This window comes from Mixophyes fleayi, chromosome 1 (genome assembly GCF_038048845.1).
Source record: "Mixophyes fleayi isolate aMixFle1 chromosome 1, aMixFle1.hap1, whole genome shotgun sequence".
NCBI classification, from domain to species: domain Eukaryota; kingdom Metazoa; phylum Chordata; class Amphibia; order Anura; family Limnodynastidae; genus Mixophyes; species Mixophyes fleayi.
In genome coordinates, this window is record NC_134402.1 from 411,190,920 (window position 1) to 411,210,104 (window position 19,185).

Genomic DNA, 19,185 nt, shown 5'->3' on the forward strand with positions numbered 1-19,185 from the left:
ATTTGTCTGTGGCAGAATTTAGCTGTAAGATTTGTGCAAAATACACCACAACTCCACTTATCTCTACTGATCTCTAAATTTCAACAGCGCCCTTTATTTTCACATTGATATCCAAATATGATGACAGATATTGTTGCATGTTCATGACACTTTGAAAGTGTCTGTACATCTATTCATGCAGAGCCTGATAATTCAATAGGCCAACAAGGCTGCAACCTAGGGCGTAAGACTTTTGTGGGGTGCACAAAATTTTGTGGGGTATATAATTGTGACAGAGAGAGGTATAAACTCAATTTCACTTTAAAAAAATACGAGAATAATTGTTCTCCAAAGTAAAAAGAAAAATGTTTTTTTTTATGGTTTTAATTCTTACGTATTCCCATACCAAAGGTTGAAGACAATGGGCCTGATTTATTAGGGAATGTTAATGCTGATATGTGCCGTTATTTGCGTAAAATCGTTCTGTGCATACCCAGAAACGAATAAACAAGAGAATATACGAGCAAATATTATATATTCTCCTCTACAATTATATACCACCAACACAATATTCTATGAAAACATTTAATCAAAAAACAATTATATATAACCATAAATCAAATTATGGATAACTCATAGGATAATGGAGGAACAAGCAGTAATAAAATTCAGAGCTTAAATACAAAAGGAGAAAAAAAAACAGGTTTTAAATATAACAGTCTATGATTGTAAAACTCGATGGTGCACATGAGATAAAATAGTCTGTTACCGCGGTAAACAGTGGATAGAAAAGAGGTTTCCTTAGTTTTATCAGCAGTCCAATAGAGATTAACTCTGAGGGCTAGATTTACTAAACTGTGGGCTTGAAAAAGTGGAGATGTTGCCTATAGCAACCAATCAGATTCTAGCTGTCATTTTGTAGAATGTACCAAATAAATGTTAACTAGAATCTGATTGGTTGCCATAGGCAACATCTCCACTTTTTTAAACCCGCAGTTTAGTAAATCTAGCCGTTAATCTGTGTCGTATAACAACTTATAACTCATGGACAAAACGATAGTTTCCAGTAATAATGGTACTATAAGTCCCTCCTGCAGTGTATGTGTGAGCTGACCATGCGGAATTAGCAGTCCACAGATTGTCTCCTATTTAGGATTATACACACTAAGACAGCCGTCTTATTTCCCAGCTCTGTGGGTGAAGTATCCACCGAGCTCACCTTCAAAGGAGACAGCGGTTAGCTATATTCTTTCCTTGGTCTACAGCACCTGGTATTACCAGGTGGTCTCCCACCCAAGTACTAACCAGGTCCAGCCCTGCTTAGCTTCCAAGATCAGACGAGATAGAGCTTGTACAGGGTGGTGTGGCTGTAGGTGGTAATAAAAGGTATATGATGAAAGCCTCTGTCAGATGTCCATAGCATAAGTAGTTGATCTTGATAGGGCACAGAAGTCAAGCTTAAATAGCTGGAACAAAACTTATCTCTCTTATTCCACGAAAAAAAAGACAATGAGCACAAGAGCGCTTGTGCCTCCAAATTATGCCCAGAAACGGACGACACGCCAGTGAATGCAAAGACATGGAATTCATTTTTGAGCACAAAAGGCACTTACGACAGACTTTGACTTCAGGGGTGGAATGGGGAGGGGACTGGGTGTGCACGTAAGTCAATGTACAGCTCCAAATTCAAGCTTTAGTCACCTCACAATGTGCTGGTGTGTCTGTCATATCACTTGCACCAGCTACTGGGCAGGTGTAAGTGCTTATTGATAGTGATGACGGTCGAACACGCAAACTAGAACATGTGTTTGCAATTAGGAGCAAGTGTAAAAAAATGTTGGGAATTAATAAAAAATAAACTGATTTACTGAGTTTGGTGCACAGAGACACAAGTCCCCATTTCCATTCTATTAATTATCTGTTTAGAAAATATACAGGTTTGAGTGGTTGAAGTAAGTCTTTGGGGTTGTAATGCATGTTTGAGGCATGTTTATATTGCATTTCACAGGTAACATTTGTTACACAATTATGCTGGGATGTGTAATTAAATCTACCCTGCAATCTGTATATATATCTACGCACTGTGGACTTTTGTTTTTGAACCCCCTCAAGTAACAAAACCATAGAATAGGGATTTTTAGGTGTAAATCGTGTTTTAGATGAAAAATCGACATTTGGCCTTAAATTGCCAGGGACTGGTTGGAGAACCCAGATATGAGTTCTAGGTCTTTAATTTGTGGATACTTTCACAAATTATAGAGGGTTAAATTGCTGTTTGGATGTTTTATTTCATTTTTTAGGTGTGATGGAATTTTGGAGAAAAATTTCTCTTGAAAGAATTATTTTTATTATCTTTTTATTTATAAAGCTAATTACGCAGCGCTGTATATTGAGGGGTTTATGACACACACAAATCCCATACAATGACATGAAACAGAAGGTAAAACTGTCCCTGCCCAAGTGAGCTTACAATCTAAGCGGTGTTTACAAGCTTGATACATAGGGTAGCGGAATAACAATGGTAGCTGCTGGTAGGAACAGTGTGTCCTGCTAATGTAATAGTCTCCAATAATAAAGTAGTGATTGGTGCCTGGCATTTCTCTGCAGTTACTGGTGGTGCGGTGCTGGTGGTGCGGTGCTGGTGGTGCACTCATGTGTAATACTATATGTGTGGAATATGCAAACTCTGCACTCCATGGCCTTCCTTTTCAGGAAGTTTTCCTTTAGGTAGCACTATAATAGAGATATTTAGTGCAGATAATGGGCCTGATTCATTAAGGAAAGTAAAGCAAAAAAAATGAGTAACTTTGCACCTTGGCAAAGCCAAGCACTTATATTTTCAAATATAAGTGCAGGATCGCAGGAGATCCAAAATAGGTTGATGGACTGGTGTCTTTTTTCAACCTCATCAACTATGTTACTTTGTTACTATGTTACTATGTTACTATGTTGCATTGGAGGGGGAGGTAAATTTAAAATGTGATGGCAGAGTTATATTTTGGGTAGGGCATGTCCTAGATCAACTTTAACTTTCAGTGTACAAATAAGCTATCAAGTATTTGTGTCCTACATGAAAAACAACCAGTATTTAACTTATGTGCATAATAATAAACTAGTTTGCACCCCTTGCATTGTAACATGGTTTTGTCCAGGAGAAAACTTACTAATTTTATTTACCTTACTTTCCTTAATGGGTCAGGACAAATGTGTTTATTATATTATTATAGGGGCCCAGTTTTGGTTTCATTACTCACATATTCTGTGGAGTGGCTTCATTCAGAAAATATATATGTTTATACTTTAACATTTCCTCAAAAACAATAAATTCCTATTGTCACACACCTACTTGCTAGTTTCCTGGAATTTACGGGAGATTCACGAATTTCAGGGAGTTTCCTGGACTCCCTATAAGAGCAGGCTTCCTCCCGGATGCCACCCATCAAGCCCCACAGCAGAAGTGGGGCTTGATGAGATGATTTAAGACATTGCTGCATCGACAATATCACACCGCAGACAGGATGGGGGGGGGGGGGGGGGCACTTGCTACCAGACAGGTTTTGTTGGCAAGTATGTTATTACTAGACACTTTCTTTTTTTTAAAAAAAAAAATACACATATGCTATTGCATTTACTGATTCGTAATTATACACTTTCTACTCTATATTCCATACATGTTTACTGCCTTCCTTAGAAAAATGGTTCAATATAATTTTTCATTTCAATGCTATGGGATTAGTCTGCAAAGCAGATGGTATTCTTATATGACAATTCAGATCATTTTAGGATTAAGAAGCATTACCTGCTATGTTCTCTGTTAATACTCTACAGTAAATGAATTTGCATCTTATCCTGTGCAGTTAGATATGAAATCCTTTCAAAGTATAATTTATACCATGTAATGTAGAAGACGGTAATCCTCCTTGTATGGAAAATGTATCAGTCTGTATTTGCTTTATTTAATCATTAAATCACAGATTCCCAAAACTAATGACAAGTCAACAATGTTTCCTGCTTCTACCGCCAAAAAATATTATGCAATTAACAAAGCTTTTCCTGAGTAAAGGTGAGGTACTCCTATTGTTTGAAGTTGTGCAATGTATTGCATCAAAATTCCATGTCATAGACATTAGTTCATATATTTGAATGTGATAATGGAGAGTGGGGAGGGTTTAGGTAACATGTGCCCTCCCCACTTTCCCCTTGACACTTATGGCCCACACTATTCTCATCTTGTCACGTATGCTCCAAGCTTCCCCACACCCCAGGTTCTGCAACACTGTCCAGTAGGGAGGGCCTTCACATAACATTTCCCTCTCCAAATAGGTCCCCACATAACATTAACATCCCACTCCAATCCCCACATAACATTATCCCCCCACAGACACCAGCCCCCACATAAATTTAACCCCTCACAGACATCAGATTGCACACAGCATTAATATTAACACCCCCCCACAGACACTAGTCCCCACATAACATTAACCAGCCATACACACAGCAGTCCCCACATAAAATTAACCCACATGCACACAGCAGTCTCCATATAACATGAACCCCCCACAGACACAAGTCCCTATATAACATTAACATAAACCTCCCACAACCAGCAATCCCCACATAACATTAACCTCCACCCACAACCAGCAGTCCCCACATAGCATTAACCCCCCCCCCACACACACACAGAGCAGTCCCCACATAACATTAACCCCCCACATACACCAGTCCCTACATAACTTTAACCCCAAACAGACATCAGTTTACACATAACATTAACATTAAGCCCCCCCCCCCCCACAGCAGTCTTCACATAACATTAACCCACACGCACACAACAGTCTACATATAACATGAACCCCCCAGACACCAATCACCACATAACATTAACATTAACCTACCACAGACACCAGTCCGCACAAAAATTTAACCCCACTCACAACAAGCAGTCCCCACATGACATTAACCCCCCAACCACACAACCAGTCCCCACATAACATTAACCCCCCACAGTCACCTGTCCCCACATAACATTAACCTTAAACCACACACACACAGCAGTCCACAGCAGTCCTCCAGCCTTGTTTCCACATCGAAGGTTTCCTTTTTGGCAGCAATTATTTCATGTAGACCACTTCTGACCAGACTTCTCCAAACAGTAGATGAGTGTACCTGGGTCTCACTGTTTTTTTCACTTCTGAGCCAAAGGGCTGTAGAGCTGTACATTAATGTGTGTCTGTAGGCAACAGTGAAGCATAGTGGAGTTTCCTTGCAAGTTTGGAGCTGCATTTTAGCAACTGGAATTGGGGATTTGGTCAGGATTAATAGTGTCCTCAATGCTGAGAAATACAGGCAGGTACTTATCCATCATACAATACCATCAGGGAGGCATCTGATTGGCTCCAAATTTATTCTGCAGCAGGACAAGGACCTCAAACATACAGCCAATGTCATTAAGAACCATCCTCAGTGTAAAGAAGAACCAGGAGTCCTGGAAGTGATGATATGGCCCCCACAGAGCCCTGATCTCAACATCATCCAGTCTATCTGGGTTTACATGAAGACAGAAGGATTTCAGCAAGTCTACATGCACAGAAGATCTGTGGTTATTTCTCCTAGATGTTTGGAACAACCTGCCAAGTTCCTTCAAAAACTGTGTGCAAGTGTACCTAGAAGAATTGATGAATTGATGATGTTTTGAAGGCAAAGGGTGGTCACACCAAATATTGATTTGATTTAGATATCTCTTCTGTTCATTGACTTTGTATTTTGTTAATTGATAAAAAATAAACTATTAACACTTCTATTTTTGAAAGCATTCTTACTTTGCAGCAATTTTTGCCACACCTGCCTAAAACACTACCACCAAAAATGAATCCCTCAATGCTCCAATACTATGTATGGTACCAGCACCAGCTCTTAACGAGAGTGCCAAGTCTAGGGGGAGCCTAAAACACTGAGGCCTGATTTATTAACAAACACAAAACGAACGTAATGTGCGTTTTAAAAAACAAACAAACATACATCGGGTATACGCACGTCTGTATTCAACAAGGAGCGGATCTGAAGATACGTCTGTTGATGAGCACGGGTGTAGGTTTGCTCTGCTCTAACAGACGATACATTGCAGGAAATGTCCAACACATATGTGGACGTCACAAAAGTATGAACAGAAATGTTTTTTTCAATTAATATCACCCGTTAATAAAATTGTCATTAATGACAAAACATTAGCAATATAAAAAAAGTCATTTATTAGAATGTTATTAATGTCCATTGTAAATAAACTACAAATTTACAGTTTCTCCTGATTGCAAACACATGTTCTAGCATGCAGACACAGCCATCATTACTAGTAATCGTCACTTACACTTTCCCTGTAGCTGTGATAAGACTTAAAATCACGTACCTTAAAGATGCTCAAACCTTGAATCTGCTCTCAAGCTTTAATGAATCAGACTCTGAATAAGTGACACAATGTGTTTCCAATGTTTCTAATTTCACTATGCCGCTCCCATACTGGGTATCACAGACATGGGAAGCAGCAGCTGGCAGCTGCACCCCACTGTCTGTGATACTCAGGGAGTGCGGACTGGGCTATGATGTCACACTCCCAGTCTGACAGATAATCAGAAAATTCTATCCAGCCCACCCTGCTCCACACAAGGTAGGAATTGGAGAGGTGGTTGAGATAGGGCTTAAAGTGGGAAGATGCATGAGGAGAAGTGGGATGCCCGAGGAAGAGCACTTAGGGGACACAGAATGCTTCCGCCAGGCCTGGGTATGGCAGCTTTGTTTATACCCACCAATCAGCACTCTGATTGGTGGACAGCACTGGCCATTTACCAATCACTAATCAGATTGTCAGAAGACTATTTCACAAGTACGCTCATAGGCATAGTATAAACAAACCCAAATCCTAAAAGCTGATTTGTACAAAAGAGTATCTAATAACAGTCTCAAATACACTGTATATGTAAATGTTCCAAGAGAAACAGAGCTGAATATATTTAAAAGAGATGAGGGTTGGGGATCCGAGTGAACCCGAGTTGGGACTCAACCCCCCCCCCCCCCCCCCCCCCACAAATTCGTGTCTTAAAACGTGGCAAAAGGTCATTTCCAGGGAAAATTTTTTTATAAACTCTCACGATTTTTGGGTCGCCATCTTCTGTATATATAGTCCTATTTCAAGTGCCATTTTATAACAGACAGTGTGTAGGGAGGAGGTTACCTGCTGTGCTCTGCTCAGACAATAGCGTTCAGGGTGAACGAGGGACATAGGAAAGAAATACAATAGTGCCATTATTGTAAAGCAGTTCTTTAGAGATTAGTCAACTAGAATAGTTTACTGAGCAATTGCTTTTAATTTCAATCTTTAATAGACTTTACACAGACTAGTGGCTACTGTTTGTATTTAATATGTATATATATGACAACTGAAATAATTTTGAAAAAAACTGGGTGTTTGCATGTGAGATTCAGCTGCTATTGCACACCCCAAAAAGGCTATATATTATTATAATCTAATATTTTTTATTTTTCAGTACCTGTCAGTTTTGAAAGACTCATTCATTGACATTCATATTTAAAAAAAGAGTGTTTGCGTGTGAGGGACAACATGCCCCTGCACACCCCCAAAAAAACTATATATTCTAATCTTTTCTATTTTTCTATTTTTTAATACTTGTCAATTTTGGATGGGTCATTCAGTGAGATCCATATTAAAAAAAAGGGTGTTTGCGTGTGAGGGTCAGCAGCAGCTACACACCCCAAAAAAAGCTATATATTCTAATATTTTCTATTTTTCAATACTTGTCAATGTTGTAAGGGTCATTCAGTGGCATCCATATAAAAAAAGATTGTTTGAGTGTGAGGGTCAGCAGCAGTCACACAGCCCAAAAAAGCAAAGCAGGTGTTCTTGTCTTTGACTCGGAGCAGCACAACCCCCCCAATAAAATATAAGAGTTCCTAGTGTATATTGTGGAGCAATGTCATAAGAATAGTAAGATAACATTTCTTCCTTTCCCTATCTCATTGGGCATTCCCCTGTTGTGGTGGCAGGCATCTACAAATAGCACCAATCTGTTCAAGCAACATTACTCGTCTTGGCAACTATGGATCACTGTACAGATCAGGAGCAGCCCAGTACCAGTACTTGCAGTAGTACTACTGTTGCGATCTCTACTAGTAAAAAATGTAATGCGGGAAGAAAGTTGACGAAAGCATCCTCAAAATCCAAACAATATTTGTTAAATTCAATGTCAAAGAAAACATCAGCTCTTGATGTAAGGAGGAGGATTAAGAGGGAATTTTCTTATGAGTGGGATGATTTGACCAAAAAAGGAAAATAGCTAACACTCCATACACCACCTGCAGTGGCAAGACAAGGCTCAGGCTATGCCCACTTTTTGCTAGTAGAGGTCCTGCTTCTGCTGGTACTGGTATAGGCACTAGAATTGCCATTCCAAAACTGAGTGCCCAGCGGGGTCGTGCATCTTCCTTAACTTCACATGCACCACCTTGTGGCTCAGAGTGTATGTCTGTTACTGACACAGTCAAAACAGACAAATCAGGGCCTGAGAATAACACTGAGGTTGAAGAACAACTTGGGCACTCATAGAATCCTGAGGAGAGTCTAAGGAAGGTATCCATGAATGCTATATGTGAGTCTGAGGTTTCAGATTCAGACACTGTAATAATAGTGCAGCCTCTTTTGAAATGTCCTCAACCATTTGGAAATGTGAGTATGGGTAGTAGTAGTAGTATTAGTGTTGATGATGATTTACCCATAGAAATTTAAGCTACTATGAAAATTATAAATGTGCAAGGGGGATAATTGTGGATCTGACAATGAATGTGTTGTACATGAACAAGTTAATGAGGAGGATGATGATGATTGTTTTGAAGTAAGGCAGCCACAAGTGTTACCACTAGCTGATGCCCATGATAAGCGCTTTATCACACCAGGGGATGAAATCAACACATCTAGTGTGTCTCAATCGGACACACACCTTGTCTTAGTAGAATGGTGGAGGATTACTTTAAGGATAAAGTAGAAATAATCATGTCAGAAAGTAACTTTGAATTCTGGGATGAAAAAAGGAAATTTGGAGCCCCTTGTACAAACTAGCTATGGTGTGCTGAAGCTGCCCATCCTCAAGTTTGTACTTGAAAAGAGTGTTTAGCGTTGTGAGTGATCGTCGGAGGAGACTACTTCCCAAAAATGTAGAAAAACTGATGTTCATCAAAATGAACATCAAATTGTGTGGAGAATACCGTTCTCGCCACCAATTACCAACAGAATGTATAGATTCCAGTGGGGATCAATTAATATTGTGTGATAATGATGATAATGACATCAGTGATGAGGATGATGATGAGGGTGATGACATGGTCATCAACATAAAGGAAGATGACCACTGTTAGCCAAATTATCAGTAATTTGTAAAAAAAAAAAATTAAACTGCTATCTTTTCTGTCCAGTTCATCGACTAACAACCAAAATGTTCTCTTTTGTAGCGACCCAAACAAATCAAGCACTTCAGCCACAAAAGTGGCAGCCACATGGTGAACAGTATGATCAGGTTTCAAATGTCGACAGTATTATTATCGGGTAAGGGATAGGGATAGGGATATGGTTAAGGACAGGTATAGGCATAGGTTTAGGAATAGGGACAGTTATAGGGATAGGCATAGGGACAGGGTTAGAGATAAGGACAGGTCTAGGGACAGGGATAGGAATAGGGTTAGGGACAGTTCTAGGGATAGGAACAGGGTTAGGGATAGGGACAAGTTTAGGGATAAGGACAGGGATAGAATTAGGGATAATATTGTCTACATTTGATTTGTCAACCTAATAAATACTGTCTACATTTCAATTGTTGTCCTAATAATACTGTAAATGGGCCTGATTCATTAATGAACTTAGACAAGGATTTTCTTACTTACGTCTCCTGGACGTAAAAAATGAAATATTAAAATGAAAGGGATGAAAATTTTGGACATAAGTTAAATACTGTCTGTTTTTTCATGTAGCACACAAATATCAACTTTAAATTTCAGTGTAAAAATAAGCTATCAAGTATTTGTGTGCTACACATGTATGTATCACACCTGGGTGGGTAGCCCCAAGTACAATGCCATCTTGCACCAATTAACACTATACCCTTATTGTTTCATCAACTGTTAAATAATGTCTACTAATGCTGACGCCAGGGCCGGTGCTAGGGTCCTTGGCGCTCTAGGCACATTTTCACATCTGCGCCCCCCCAGGCACCTTCACATCTGTGCCCCCCCCAGGCACACTTTCACAATCTACACCCCCCCAGGCACACTTTCACAATCTGCACCCCCCCAGACACACTTTCACAATCCGCGCCCCCCTCCCCACGTCTTTCCTTACCTTTACTAGCCGCCATAAAGCTGCTCCTCTCTGCTCTGTCTCCTCCCCTCCACTCACTGACACTGTCGGGCCGTGATGATAATGTCACGCCCGACAGCCAGTGAGTGGAGGGGAGGAGACGGAGCAGAGAGGCGGCGGTGGTGATCCATAGCCCGTTCCCCCTTACCGTGGAAGGTATGGTCAGCGGTCGCCGCACAGTTTTAAAGTAATTTTATTTCTGTGGCGCCCTCCAGAGCCCGGCGCCCTAGGCAACTGCCTAACCTTGCCTAATGGGAGCACCGGACCTGGCTGACGCTGTCCGTCTATTGAACTCTTATATAGCTACTGCTGTCTCCTCTCCAATATTTTTGCTGTTGATCCTCTCCAATGTGTTTGCTGCTGACCCTCTCCAATGTATTTGCTGCAGTACTGCCCTTTTTCAATATATTTGCTGCAGTGCTGACCCTCTATAATGTTCTTGCTGCTGACTCTCTCCAATGTGTCACAAATGCTGCCTAATGAGTACCTACTTGGTCTATCTTCTATAGTAAAAGGAAAATGTAATTGATGTAGACATCTTCAATGTGGATGATGATGAGGGTGATCATTGGTTATCATTGATCAAGAGGACTGCTGTTATCCAAATGGCCATGATTCATTTGTTAACATCCCTATATAATCTCCAGTAGAACAACCAACAACCAAAATGTAGGGGCCCAAACAAATTAAGCACTTAAGCCACAAAAAGGGCAGTGCCTGTGGCTACAGTGCTTGGTTCGTATGTGCATGTCGTTTGGGTGTGTAGGTGGCGCCAAGGACAATGCCATCTTGCACATTTTTGGCTCATTTACTTTTCTACAACAATCTTCTGAAACCTTCGTTGTAGTATATTCTTGCACCAAAATTCCCTTTTTTGGAGGACTTTTTGTAACTCGTTGCAATGCCTCACTGTTTTCAGCATGTTATTAGTGCTTCCAACTGACAACTTTCAAACGACTGCTGATTGGGTGACCATTATGCAAAATTCTGTCTCTTAATTTCTCAGAATGTGGACTTTCAAATTGAAATGTATTTTCTTATCAAGACAGATGTTTGGCAACCAAACCTACATCAATGTGAGTTATACATACTTACTTTTGTGGGAGGGCCACATATGGCCCAATATGAACTGTCTGGTTTACATATTCTTTACCCAACACTAATATAACATATATGTATTCAGACATTCCATATTTATATACATTACATGTTGATATACATGACATATTTATATACTTGCAAATATATACATGTGATGAGTCCCCTTGTTTGATAACAAGCACTTACAGTAAAACAATGTGTTTGAAAGCTCTGCACTTGGCTCCCGGTGAATACTCTACCCAACGATAAGTGCATAATAAATAATTAGAGGAAGGTGCAGACCATGTTTGTCTGTTTAGTTTTATCAATGTCTAACTGTATTAATTCTACCACTGTCCATCCAATGAGCTCTGCCTGTTTGTGTATCATAAGTGTCTATGATGGATGCTCTGTTGCGTTCTAAATTTATTGTATGCCTACTCTTTGAAGATTTTTACGGTGCACTCCACCTTCGTTGATCATCTTCGAAATGTATTTATATAACTCCAGCATATTACGTAACACAACAATTTTTTGCAGTGCTGCCAGCTCATCTATTGTGTCCCCTAGTTTAGGGCTTGTATATTTAATTAAACTGCCATGTATGTGTGCCATATATTTGTGCCACTGCTTTGTCACATATTTTAGCCAGCCAGATCGCTGCAAACATTGGTCAAAATTGGTCAATATTTAAACAGTTTCAAAGGGATCATTAGAAAATAGACTGGAAATGACTGAAAATGAATATTAATGCTATAAATAATCATATAAGAGCAAAAACAGCTCAAAATTACATTATTTTACCTATTTTTCACATTTTTATAATATTAATTAATTTCTATGGGGAGGGGGGTATTTACCTGCACATACCAAACTTCTTCTCATTGTTTTATATTGAAGAACATTGTAGTCAGCAGTTTTTCACAGGAAATGACCACAGATTGTACACAGCAACATGCTAAAAAGAATGTCTGAAGTTCTGTAAAGGTATTAGAAATTTGCTTAAGTTTGTAAATGTTATTAGTAGCTCTTTTATACATGGCCACTTGAATCTTAGGTTTAGTGGTCCATTAAGTTCTAGAACATATGTGTTTCAACCTTTCATTCTGTTAGAGGTATTCTTCATCCTGTACATGTGAAGTAATAGGAGTCATTTATGTCTAGACAAATCTTAACACCTGTTCAGATGCCTCAATCAAATCTTAATCCATTGCAAACCGCAATATGTTCACTAAATGTTTTAATGCAGGGAGAACTAAACATAGCAGTTGTAAAATAAAATATATTCCGGGCTTCATGGACTAGCATTACTATAACTGAACCATAACCACCTTCAGTGAACTATATGCTTTTCATATACTCTAATTAGACTATAAGGGACATTTTTTATAGATAAATACCTTACATAAGTGTATTAATCTGTTAGATATCCTAGTAGGGATTATGTATATTAATATATATATATATATATATATATATATATATATATATATATATATTATATTATGTATATGTACAAAAAAGGGTTTAAACCCTTATATATATATAAATAAATGATGATGATGATGATATATTCACTATATAGACAAAACTGTTTGGACACGTGACCATTACACCAGCAGGGACTGTAATGACATTGTACTCAAATACATATACTTTATTATGGATTTTGTCCCCCTTCTGCAGCGATAACAGCTTCCACTCTTCTTGGAAGGTTTTCCACAAGATGTTGGAGTGTTTCTGTGGGAATTTGTGCCCATTCATTCTGTAGAGCATTTATGAGGTCAGGCACTGATGTTGGACGAGAAGGCCTGGCTCCCAATCTCCGTTCCAGTTCATCTCAAAGGTGTTCGATGGGGTTAAGGCCAGAGCTTTGTGTGGGTCAGTCAAGTTCTTCCACACCGAACTCATCAAACCATGTCTTTGTAGTCCCTGGTTTGTGCACTGGGGCATAGTCATGTTGGAATAGAAAAGGGCCTTTTCCAAGTTGGAAGCACAGCATTGTCCAAAATGACTTGGTATGCTAATGTATTAAGATTGCCCTTCACTGGAAATAAGGGGCCTAGCCCAAACTCTGAAAAAACACATACTATTATCCCTCCTCCACCAAACCTGACAGTTGGTATAATGCAGTCAGGCAGGTAATGTTCTCCCCGCATCAGCCAAACCCAGACTCGCCCATCTGACTGCCAAACAAAGAAGCGTGATTCATCAGTCCACACAACACGTTTCCACGACTCCACAGTCCAGTGTCGGTGTGCTTTATACCACGCCATCCGATGGTTGGCATTGGTCTTGTTGATGTGAGGCTTGTATGCAGCCATGGAAACTCAATCCATCAAGCTCCTGCCGCACAGTTTTTGAGCTTACATTAATGCCAGTGGAAGTTAGGATGAAATTCCACGAATCGTCTTATTGCAAAGGTGGCATTCTATCACAGTACCACGCTTGAAGTCACTGAGCTCCTCAGAATGACCCGTTTTGTATCACAAATGTTTGCAGACTGCATAACTAGGTGCTTGATCTTATACACCTCTGGCAACGGGTCTGATTGAAACACCTCAATTCAATAATTAACAGATGGGGCCAAATACTTATGTCCGTATACATATAGTGTGCATATCTATCTATCTATCTATCTATCTATCTATATATATATATATATACACACACACCCACACCCACACCCACTTGCAAGATCGGGTTAGGGGTGCCATTTCCTGGTGCATTACCCAAACAATATGCCACCAGTCCTGTGCCTTGGCTCAAGTGGCTGCAGCTAGTTTTATTCAGCAGCTGCAAAAAAATATGCAAACCATAAACAGAAGTCCTAGTCAGTCCGACTCAAATTAATACAAGGAGCACCCTCTCTAAAGTGAAGGACCTAATGTCCCAAACACACAAAATAACAGCACTTACTGATAACAAATTGCAGTGTCTCTCAGCAAGCATCTGACCTGTTCCCCAAGTAGTGAGAGGGTGAGGGAACTGCCTAGCAGCTTTTTACCAGCTTTTTAACTCCTTAGCTTTTTAACTCCTGAAAACCAGCAGAGTGTCTGGCAGGTTGGAAATCCTAGAATTGGCTTGAAAAATGGAGCTCACCCTTCTCTCTCCATTCATAACCCCAGGGACCCTTCCACTGGTTCTTACTGAAGCCAGACCTCATTTTGGAAACTTGTTTTCCAAACATATGCACTCCCCCTGTGGTTTTAAAACACAGATGACAGAAACTTGGGCATATGTATCTTCCATTTACCACTTTCCCAGTGATTCTGTCACAATACATATATAGTTTACACTTCTTAAAACACAGCTCAGAACATACTGTGGATAGGGGTGAACATGCAAGTATTATAATACCACTGCATAGTCATAAAAGGTTCAGAATTCTTGCAGGGATCCATACCATTGCCTGGTAAAAAGATGGGATAACTAAAAAGGATCAGATGAGCTTTGTGCACTCAGGAAATAATAATTATTACTTTTTCAGAACACTACATGCTGCCATGCCTGAGGTTAAACTACAGGTGGTTATGCTATCGATAGAGTGTCCAACGTGACATTAACACTGTCCCTAGAGTGATTTGCCATCGCTGAAAGACTGCTGATGATACCGAGCCGAATCCTGTTTACAACAGAAATAATACGTTTCAGCTTTCCATTCAACACAACTTAATGATTGCTAATGCTTCTGAGATCATCCATAAGACTTGCCTGCTTGTCTATGAGATTGCCATGTGGCCTTTCACTAGAAATTTCAGAGCTCAGATGCTTTTTTCCAGCAGGTGTTTTTGGTAAGAGAGTAACTTGATATGTAGCAGGGATGGGATAAGCAGGTTCCCTAAAATATAAGCGCTGTTACATTTTGTCCACTTGCACTGCTTAATGTCTGTAGAGAAAAACTGATCAATGTGCTATGGACACTTGTGTGTATACAGAGCCCATTCTCAATCAATAACGCCTATGACATTGCCATTTAACCATGAGACATAAGGAGCACAAGAAGGAGATCACCTGTGTATATACCCTTAGGCTAATGGGTGCAAATTAGCAATTCACGTGCTATGTAAAATTTGCATCATATGGGGTTTTAAGCAAAATTATCTTGTTAATAATGTGGGAAAACATAAATCTGTCTTAACCCAAATGTAGCCATTTATTTCATTAGAAAAGATTTCATAGACATAATTATATTGCATGGTTAGGGGTGAGATTTACTAAGTTATGGTTTTGTTAAACCAACTGATTTGAACGGTTTGAAAACCATCAGATTTACTAAAGGCAAACCAGTAACTGCTGTTTATCAAAACACCACATTGTCCTGATTTTTTTTTCAATTGTTAAGACTACAAAGTATGAAATTTATCATGCTGTAGTTTACAACACTGTCAGAAAATCCACCAAAAATCCCACCGGAAATAAAGGGTTGTTTGTGAGAGGTGAGAGGGCTCAATCCGCATCCTGTTCACCAAAGATACAGAATCTTGTCTACGAGTATTTGTTGCTCTATTCATTGTCTTTTCACTAATTGGGGCACATTTATCAATCTTCTCATAAAGTGAAAAATCATTTTCAATCCTTATCACATTGATAAGGATTGAACTATTTCTCAAATTTATGAAAAACGGAACACAGGAACACCAGTTCCGATAAATGCTGTTTCTGTGATAAAAAAAAACATACTTACTTATCTTCGGAATGCGCTGTCTCCGGATTTCTTCCAGGTCTTCTTCGCTCCTCTGCGTACATCAATTGCAGATGTGCAGTTCGAAGAATTGCACATGCGCACAGACATCTCCGCTCTGTCTCTGCAACTATAGTTGCAGAGAGAGCAGTGAGTGACAGGGAGGGATCATGTGATCCCTCCACACATGCGCTGTCCAGCTCTGCTCTTCGGTGCAGAGCTGACAGCACTGAAATTTTTAATTTGTGATAATGTACTCCAGCTGGCGTACATTAACATGACATGACTTGTTAGATTGTGGCCGGGAGCAGTCACCATACTGTAGAATGGTGACTGCTCCCAAAAACAAAAAGGAATGCAAAGCAGCAGATATCGTGCACCCTTCTTACATATGCTGGACACCTTTAACGGTAAGTGCATGATATTGTCTTTTCACTACTAGGCAGTGGCGGATCCAGATCGCAGTGGGGATCTTGCCCTAATCGCCCCCCCCTACAGAGGCTTGTTTAAAACACAATCAGAGCGGGCGGGCAGCACACTGTCCCTGCCTGTCACTGCCGAACGGACCTGCACAGCCGCCGGCAGCCTCAGAAGTCAGAAAGGGGGCGGGGCCTAACCCCCCCCCCCTAAATCGCCCCCGGTATAACAATTTCCTAGATCCGCCCCAGCTACTAGATGCTGGCCAGCACTTAGTACCCGCACCACCTTTCCTCTGTAACATACTGCTAACAGGTCTGCTAGTAGTTTTTCTCACTGCAGCGATTTGGATTCAGAGCGAGTGCAACATATTTGGATCGAACAATCAGGTTTGTGGTGGTTGAGAGACTGTACTTATTTTGCTTTCAACTAATTGGAAGTGAGTGACTCTATAGGTTCTGCATTGGGATCGATGCCAGGTCTGTCTATATTCACACTATTACATACTGGAAGGTGATTTGTGGAAAAAACGCTGTGATACAATATTGCTTACAGGGGACTATACGGCATTTATTCTATTCACATTGCCAACCAGAATGTTTTTTCTGGACTCATTCGCTGTATATTTATGGATGTTGATTTTATGTACTAAGTTTTATCTGCTGTATATTTGATCTATGATTACCCATGATTTTATATATCTCATTATACATATTGTTGTGTGCATATTTCTATACATTGTTTGTTTCACATTAAATGTTTTATGATTATATATGTGGTGATTAGGTTTCTAGCGCTGTATGATTTTTTCTTTTTTCTATTAACTATTAGGGAGGTTTGCAGCCTCTCGTCTATACAGCTGCTTGACCTTTTTTCTTTTCAGTTGTTTGATTGCCATTAACTGTTTGGGCACCATTATCAAGGGTTTTTTTTGTACAATTTTTTTATTATTATTTATTAAGAGACTCTTTAATATGGAATATTAAATATGTAAATATGTGGTTCTAAGTAGATTAAACAGAACTGTGTCACACTGCACTATATGCAAATACAAAATATTTATTCATAGTGGGTGAACCACTGACCTTTCTCATGATTTATGTATTACTATAGCTATAAAGATATAATACTAATCAATACAAGGTAGACGACAATGTTATCAGGAGAAGTCTGCAAGGTTTTTTATGAGCGACAGATCTCACCTTTATTTATATTCTGTGAGAATGTTGTTACAACATAGACAGATTGTGTTATTGGATGGAATTAATGTAAAACTCTGCTGTTGTGACATCCAAAATGTTGTTGCATAAATGTTGCACTATTATTCTAAACCAGAGTGTTACAACCGTCGTTCTTTACATTGTAACGTATTTTTATCTTAGTAAAACACCACATCAGTGATAGGAAAAAATAATAACAAAGGGAGGAATATTATGGCTAGAAACTGAAGAGGTGAAAATGGTGAAGGAGACAGACTATCTAATTTTTTTTTGCTCTGTATTTACTGTCGAACTCCAAGGGAGCTGACTGGAAATTTTAGCCTGGGGGGCAAGACTCAGCTCAGCAGTCACTGCCCCCCAGCCCAGCCAGCCACTGGACAAATATGTTTACTACAGAAGAGGTGTTACTTGAATTTGTGAAATTAGAAGTAGACAAATAAATTCGACAATATGGTATTACAATATTATTGTTGTTGATTTGTAAGAAGCCACAATGCTCCATGGCATCGGACAGTGAAGAAAACATAAAACCGGGACATACAAGGTAGACTTTACAATCTGGTGGAAGAAGGATAGAGCTGGTAGGCCCTAATAAGAGGTGGCGTTTCCAAGACTTCTCCCGCGCTGCCCCCCTCCACTGGAACCAGCTCCCCCGCTCCATCAGAACTTCCCCCAACTTGTCCAGCTTCAAACGGGCCTTAAAAACCCACCTCTTCCTTAAAGCCCTTCAGTCCCCCACCCATTGACCTCCTCCCAGTCTCCCCCTACCCCCTCCCTCTCCTGTCCCCCTCCTACTTCCCACCTTTTCATTCTCTTCTCCCCCCCCTCTCCGTCTCTGCCTCCACTCTCCCCATTCCCTCCTCCTACCATTGTGTCTCTGTCCGTCCTACCCTCCCCTTAGATTGTACGCTCCTCTGAGCAGGGCCTCCTCTCCTTCTGTTCTCCACCACTTTAACTCTGCTCTCCAGCTCCTTGTCTCCTCCGTGAGGTCCTCCGGCCCCTGTCTCTACCTCGCTGGGGGCTCTCACCTCTAATCTAGCTGTTCATTGAGCTTCTGAGTTACTGTGCTTTCTGTTAACTGTACTGTGCTGTCTCAACCTGTATCGTGTTTCTGTCTGTCCCTGTACAGCGCTACGGATACCTAGTGGCGCCCTATATATAAAAATTATTAATAATAATAATAATAATAATAATAATAATATATGAAGACTGCAGGGAAGTCCGATAAGGGGTGGTAGGGATTTATAGAGGTGGGCATGAACTAGGGATCCTGTAAGAAGGATTTCGAGATGGTTACCAGAACGGAGGTGAGGCGCAAGTCAGAGGTACATCTAAGAGGGCTTGAGGGAGACTATCTTAAGATGATGTTTGAGATGTATAAAGGGGTG

General features: G+C 40.1%; 1 pseudogene; it reads right to left on the minus strand.

Annotated features, from left to right (window-relative positions):
- Nucleotides 1-1,235: 1,235 nt before the first annotated feature.
- LOC142130067 (5S ribosomal RNA) lies at nucleotides 1,236-1,354 on the minus strand (annotated as a pseudogene).
- Between the last annotated feature and the right edge of the window lie 17,831 nt (nucleotides 1,355-19,185).